This window comes from Notolepis coatsorum, assembly GCF_963971535.1.
Source record: "Notolepis coatsorum genome assembly, chromosome: 16".
Classification (NCBI taxonomy): domain Eukaryota; kingdom Metazoa; phylum Chordata; class Actinopteri; order Aulopiformes; family Paralepididae; genus Notolepis; species Notolepis coatsorum.
In genome coordinates this window covers 74,333,069-74,339,511 of record NC_140180.1, presented here as the reverse complement: position 1 = coordinate 74,339,511, position 6,443 = coordinate 74,333,069, and positions in this window count along the sequence as shown.

The following is a 6,443-nucleotide window of genomic DNA, read 5'->3' as shown; positions in this document are numbered from 1 at the left end:
TCTCTCTCTCTCCGTTTCCACCTGGAGTGTATGCTGGGAGGATCTGCAGAGCGGCTCAGACGTCACAAGCTAATTCCTCACCACCACCTACTGGGAGAATCTGCAGAGCCGCAACATTCTTCACATGCCAGATTCCCCGTTTGTTCTGTTGCTCAACCTAATTCTATCTTGTGACTCTGAGAATAAATACGCCCTTGCTTTGGCTAACTCTGAAACAACTCTCTCTGTGCCGTTGCGCTTGTGGTCGGTTACAAACCCTAACAGTAGCGTTTCTTTTCAAATGTATCCAAGAGTAAAGACCCTAACCATGTCACAACAGCAGTCATAGTGTATATTTTCAGCAATATGTTTGTTTACCAATAGGTTAAAGTGTTATTAGTGAGATTTTAGTTCATGAAATGTCTTAATAATTTTGTGAATATCCGCCATTTTGAATTAGCCGATTGTAGTCAACTAGTCTAAGTCTTTGATATATTAGGCTAGGGTTCTTACAAGTCTAAATAAAAAGAGAACATTTCATAATGTTGCCAAACAAAAACTCAACAAACTTACCTGAAACTCCATGTCTCTGGCAGTCTGTTCCTGTCTATCTTCTGTCCCCATGTCTGCTGTCTGTGTACCATCTCTTGCCTGCAGTGCCTAATGACATCATTATGAAATTTTTTCCCATTAGCATTTCACCTCTTTCTTATGAGATTTTTTCAACTAGTCTAAGTCTTTGAGATATTAGGCTACTAGGGTTATGGCGGCACGGTGGTGTAGTGCAGCAAGAAGGTCCAGGGTTCGATTCCCGCTTGGGGACCAGGTTTCCATGATGCCAGGTACCCAGGTGGGGTATCTCCCAGGCCTTTCTGTGTGGAGTTTGCATGTTCTCCCCGTGCTCGCAAGGGTTTCCCCCCCGATAAGATAAACCCAATGGAAAAACATGCACAACAACAGATCGCTAACGCTGTGGCGTCCTTGACGAAGACGGACAGGAGCACTTGGATTGGTCCCCTGGCGCGGCTCACGTTGACGCCTGTCTGCTCCCGGCTGCCCTTGGGGGGGAAGGACGACGGGATGGGTTAATCGCAGAGACGAATCGCATCTGCGATTCTAAAGAGACAATGCATGCGTGTGTTCCGGTGTGTGTGCTAAAAAAAACGAACCGCTGTGTGTACCGCTAAAAAACATTGAGTGTTGTTGCATGCCGAATAAAGACCTCTGCAACAGGTCCTGCATTATTATTATTATTATTATTATTTGCGTTTTGGTGTACTGAAAAATGCTCTGATGTCGGTCCTTTTTTTTCTTCTGCCATGTTCCACCTGGCTGGTTGGCTACACACACACACACACAGTGAGCAGGTTATTTACAGTAGGAGATGGGCTTCTATCATCTATTATCTTATATTATCTATCATTCTATAATGGGCTTCGATCTACCAGGTAGCTAGCTAGTCAAACACACAAACACTGGTTGATGTAGTACTGTAGCTAGCTAGCAAATGTCAGCTAACCGCTAGCTAACATAAAGAGCGACCCCTGTAATTCAATGCAGCGAAAATCAATCAATCAAAAGACTGGTGATGGTCATAAATGTTTTATTGTATTGAGTGGTAGAAGTAAAGAAATGTCTAACATATCCTTTGTTTGAACTACTTACTGGAAGGTCAGCCACCAATGACAGACTCGGTCATATTCCCACACACGCACTGTGTACCTGCTGCTGGGGGGTGGGAGGCAGTTTCAAACCATTGTGAGGCAAAGGGCGGGGGGGTCGCAATCTTTTGAAACTTAAAAATTCGCTATTAAATGTCTATAATCGGCACAAGTGCTTTCATTGCGTATTATTAATCTTATTGAAATTACATAGTTTATGTTTACAGTGATATATTGGGGGGGATATAATGTATCATATTTTTCTCTGGGTGGGGGGGTCGTGTCCCCCCTGGGATTTCCACCCCTGGCGGCCCCGGCATCCAGAGCTCTCAGTGAGTGTTGAAATTTCGAAAAACTACCTTTCCCAGCCGATTCCAGCTTCGTGCAAGCAAATTACTTCTGTATGAATTTCTTTTATTTCTTATTTCTCTAGATTCTCTATCACAAAACTGAACGTTATTGGCATAGATTGGAGCACAGTTAGTGTGTCACAGTCTACCTTATGTGAACATTTAGCAATAATCCCTGTTGCAATCCAATCCAAAATGGCGGAGCCATATCCATTATAAGAATGGAACTGTACAGTAGATTTCATTCACGGTTCTTCCTGCACGCATGGAGATACTAAATCCAAATTGAACTCTGCCATTTGAAAGAGGAGATTTGACCCGATCCATAGATGTGCAAGTTGACTATAATAAGGTAATTTATAGGCCTGGTATTCTATATTATATAATAATATTTCAAATTGCATGTGTCCGGATGGCAGAATTCAGTACTGTATCTAGAAAACATTCTGTTTAATCATCTTTCCTTTATTCATTTGCTTAGATTTTGTACACATGATCTCAAGAAGGTGCTGAACGAGCTCAGTGGCATTTTTAGCATGGTGTTATTCACTGTCAAAGATGCAAAGAAAAATCATAATTTATATTCTCCTGTTTCATCACAATTTACTCAAGCCTAGTAACAGACACAATATTTCTGACACTGGGAATACATTCCATGAGATCCATAGATGTCCATAAATACCAAGAACATGCTAAATGTTCACTGCTGGCGGGACAAAACCTCATAACTCCATTTTAAATTAAATAATTTTTTTATATAAATCAACTCCGTAGATCAGGGGTCGCCAATTAGATTTGCCCACGGGCCAAATTTTCCCCAAGCCATTGTGTGGCGGGCCAATGATAAGTGAACATTTTTTAACTGTAAAAAAAAAACGACATATACATGTTTGCACTGTCTTTTTTCTATTATAAAGTGCCTCTCAGACAGTGCATTACACATGAACAGATCAGTAATTTGATTTTAATGCAGGTGCTCGCATTATAAATCGAGATCAGTAGGGTGCATTTGATTTTAAGCACCACAGCGGGTGTATTATACATCGAATGTATTATTATTATTATTAAAACACAACACTCACCGGCATAATGCAGGCAGCCCTGCCCTGGACTTGATATTGTTTCTGCTTCGGTCCTCCAAAATCCATGTTAATAACATGTTAAATGTCCACTCGCGTTGAATGCCCACCCAACTTGAACACAGTTGCTTGCTCGTGTTGCCATGTCAACAAGCGAGAGTCACCGGTTGCTTATTGCAAGAGTTACCTGTTGCGATAAACCCGTATTTTAAGAATGACACCTGTTTATTAAAATAAGCTTTATAGGTTGTAGGCTCCTCTTCTGGCTCATCATATTTCCCCGTTGCATTGCAAAGAAGTTATTCAAAGACGTTTGTTTTGTTTTTGCAAACGTTCGCTCGCCGGCATCCCAAACGCGGACGTGAAAGTGAAATTCCATTGGTTCTCCCAGTCCATGTGACCATTTCTAGCATTTCAATTGGCTATAGTGACAGCCATAGATATGATGAATAGATAGATACAGCTTCAAAAGACACTCTGGCGTCACAAGGAGTGAATATTTCCTGCGCGTAAAATAAACATCATATTCTCAAAATAACCTGACGGGCCAGAAATTATTGCTGGCGGGCCCATTTCGGCCCGCGGGCCGCCTATTGCCGATCCCTGCCGTAGATCATCCTCCATATGTGTGTGTGGGTTTTACAAAGTTTAAACAATGGGAAAGCATTAAACCGATCATCTGTCTAAACCTCCTAACTCTATTCGCCCTCAAATCTGTGTTCGTTTTTTTCATCTGCTGAAAAGTTGGGTTTTTGGAGTTATGAGGTTTTGTCCCGCCAGCAGCGAAATGGACCTTGTAGAAGTGGAGCAATCTTCCATTTACTTAGGTATGTATTTTAGGCGGATTTTCTGAAAATAGGGCTAGGGCTTAACAGAGCATCCATATAGTGTCTATTGAACAGAAGGCCACGCCCCCCTCAGCCTACTGAGAGTTGGTTGTGCTCAGAGAGGAACACTTATTTTTTTTTTTTTTTTTTTGGTCTTTTTCCCCCTCCATTTTCCTCCGATTTTCTCCCATCCCAATGTTAGTCGTATGCCAATTCCCAGTCCCTTCCTGGTCGCTGCGCACTTACCCCCCACAGTCAGATCATCTGGGAGAGTGGAGGCTACCACGTGCTTCCTCCGACACACGTCCAGCCAATCACCGCTTCTTTTCACCTGGCAGCGCGGATTCTCATTGAGAGGGCGTAGCGTGTGGGAGGACCACACTATCCCCCTCACGTCCAATCCGCGCTTAGCAGGCGCCCCGACCGAACTGTAGGAGTCGCTGTTTACAACGACCCGGACCCACCCCGCCAGCTTCTCCCACCCTCTGATACAGCCAATTGTATCAGTGCAGACGGCCAGCCAAGCTGGTGACAACCCCGGAGCTGTGAGCTGGATTCGAACAGGCAAATCCAGCTCAGCTCCGGGGCTGGTGACGAACGCAATCTCCGCTCGGCCACCTAACCGCCTGAGAGGAACACTTATAACAAATCAAATGATGCATCTGAAACTGAAAAGATTATTCTCATAACATTAACATTACACAATAAGCTATTTATGACCGAATGACCTTGTACTGGATCTTTAAATACTTTAAACCCTGGCTCAACAGCATGGAGTACCAATGTAATTTAGCCCCCAGCGCCTAAATAACAGTTCACGTTTTACAGTTAATTTATTTATTATTCCAATCAGGTTTTCCCCTCATATTTCCAAATCGGATTTAAAGATTCAGATGCAAATCATTAAAATGAATACTGTCAAATGATTCTACTTGTGGATTATTCTGTTAATGGATCGTGAGTATTAATTTGTCCCTGGGCATCCATCATGATCTGAATGCACCCTGTGGATTGTTTAAGTCAATGGCAACCTTGTTTAAATGTGTGTCTGATTACATGGCAAATGTCAGCACATCCACCAGATGCTGCCCTACTAAGCTCTATGCAACTAATGTTGTTCCAACTGCCACCACTAGATGGTAGTAAAACACAGGGAGCGATTCGTGGATTGCAAATGCAAACACCCCATCTTTCCTCTCTTGGCGGCCCGATAAAACAGATACATTTGGCTACCCCTGCTGCCATGAGTAGCCGGTTCTCTGTGGGGTGATCCGGCACTGCTGGAATCTATTACCCGACCGGGTGGAGAGGAGCTCAGTAATGTAGTGGTAGCCTATGTCTGCCTATGTAGGAATGTCTGCCTGTCTGCTTTCAATATCTGCCTGTCTGTCTCTCTCTCTCTACCAACCAACACACTGTAAAAGAAAATCATCATCATCCTTTGGTTGTTTCAGAAATAAATCAAGGAGACTCCAAAAGACCAGAGACATGACTGTATTGTCATTAGTAAGCATTCAGGAGAGATCACACCATGTGTAATGCCTTCGGTATTTACAGACAAATGTCATGGGTCGGGTTGTCGGACAGATAGAGCTGGATAACATGATAAATGAATAAGTTGTCACTTTAGACCTTTAATTTTCTGCTGATTCGATAATGCAAAGCTCACTGGAAGGCATAGCCAGCAGCAACAAGTACATGATGATACAGAATGTAGCACTGGTGATTAAACACTTTAATACAACACTCAAAATCTCAATTGAAGGCAAAAACAAGCTTCAGATTTAAGTAAAACACAATCAAATCAAAACTAGAAATGAAAAACTACTGTAGAACTGTCCCTTCGTATTCAGTAAACTGGTTGCTCTTACGGTGTTTAGTCAATTAATTAAAAATCTATTTTTTATAATTTTTTGTTGTTTGACTTACTTTGAACCTGCAAAAATGATAAGGACATTTTTTGGCACAAAAACAATATTTACAAATGTGCCTTGATCTTTGGTACACATTAGATAAGAGGTTGTGTCGGATGATTGTAATAATGTTCAGGTAAATAAGGCAGGAGACACGTTTTTACAGACCTGTCAAACTAAAGAAAATGTTCAGTTAAGTCAATAAAAACACTGTGACATTCAGTTGACTGAGAAACATCTTAAACAGGGGACAGCCCTGAAAAACTGTATATAATTTAAATGTAACATTAAAGTAGAGCAAAAACAGATATTTTTTCTTTTTTTACATTTTGACCTTTATTTACGCAGAGTGGGTTAGCTTAGCTGACACCCTGCTTCACACTCGCGGTTTCACACAATCACACATGGGAGCTGCCCAGTACAACCACAGTCTGACACTGTTGACCACTAGGAGCTGCCCAGTACAACCACAGTCTGACACCGTTGGCCACTAGGAGCTGCCCAGTACAACCACAGTCTGACACTGTTGACCACTAGGAGCTGCCCAGTACAACCACAGTCTGACACTGTTGACCACTAGGAGCTGCCCAGTACAACCACAGTCTGACACTGTTGACCACTAGGAGCTGCCCAG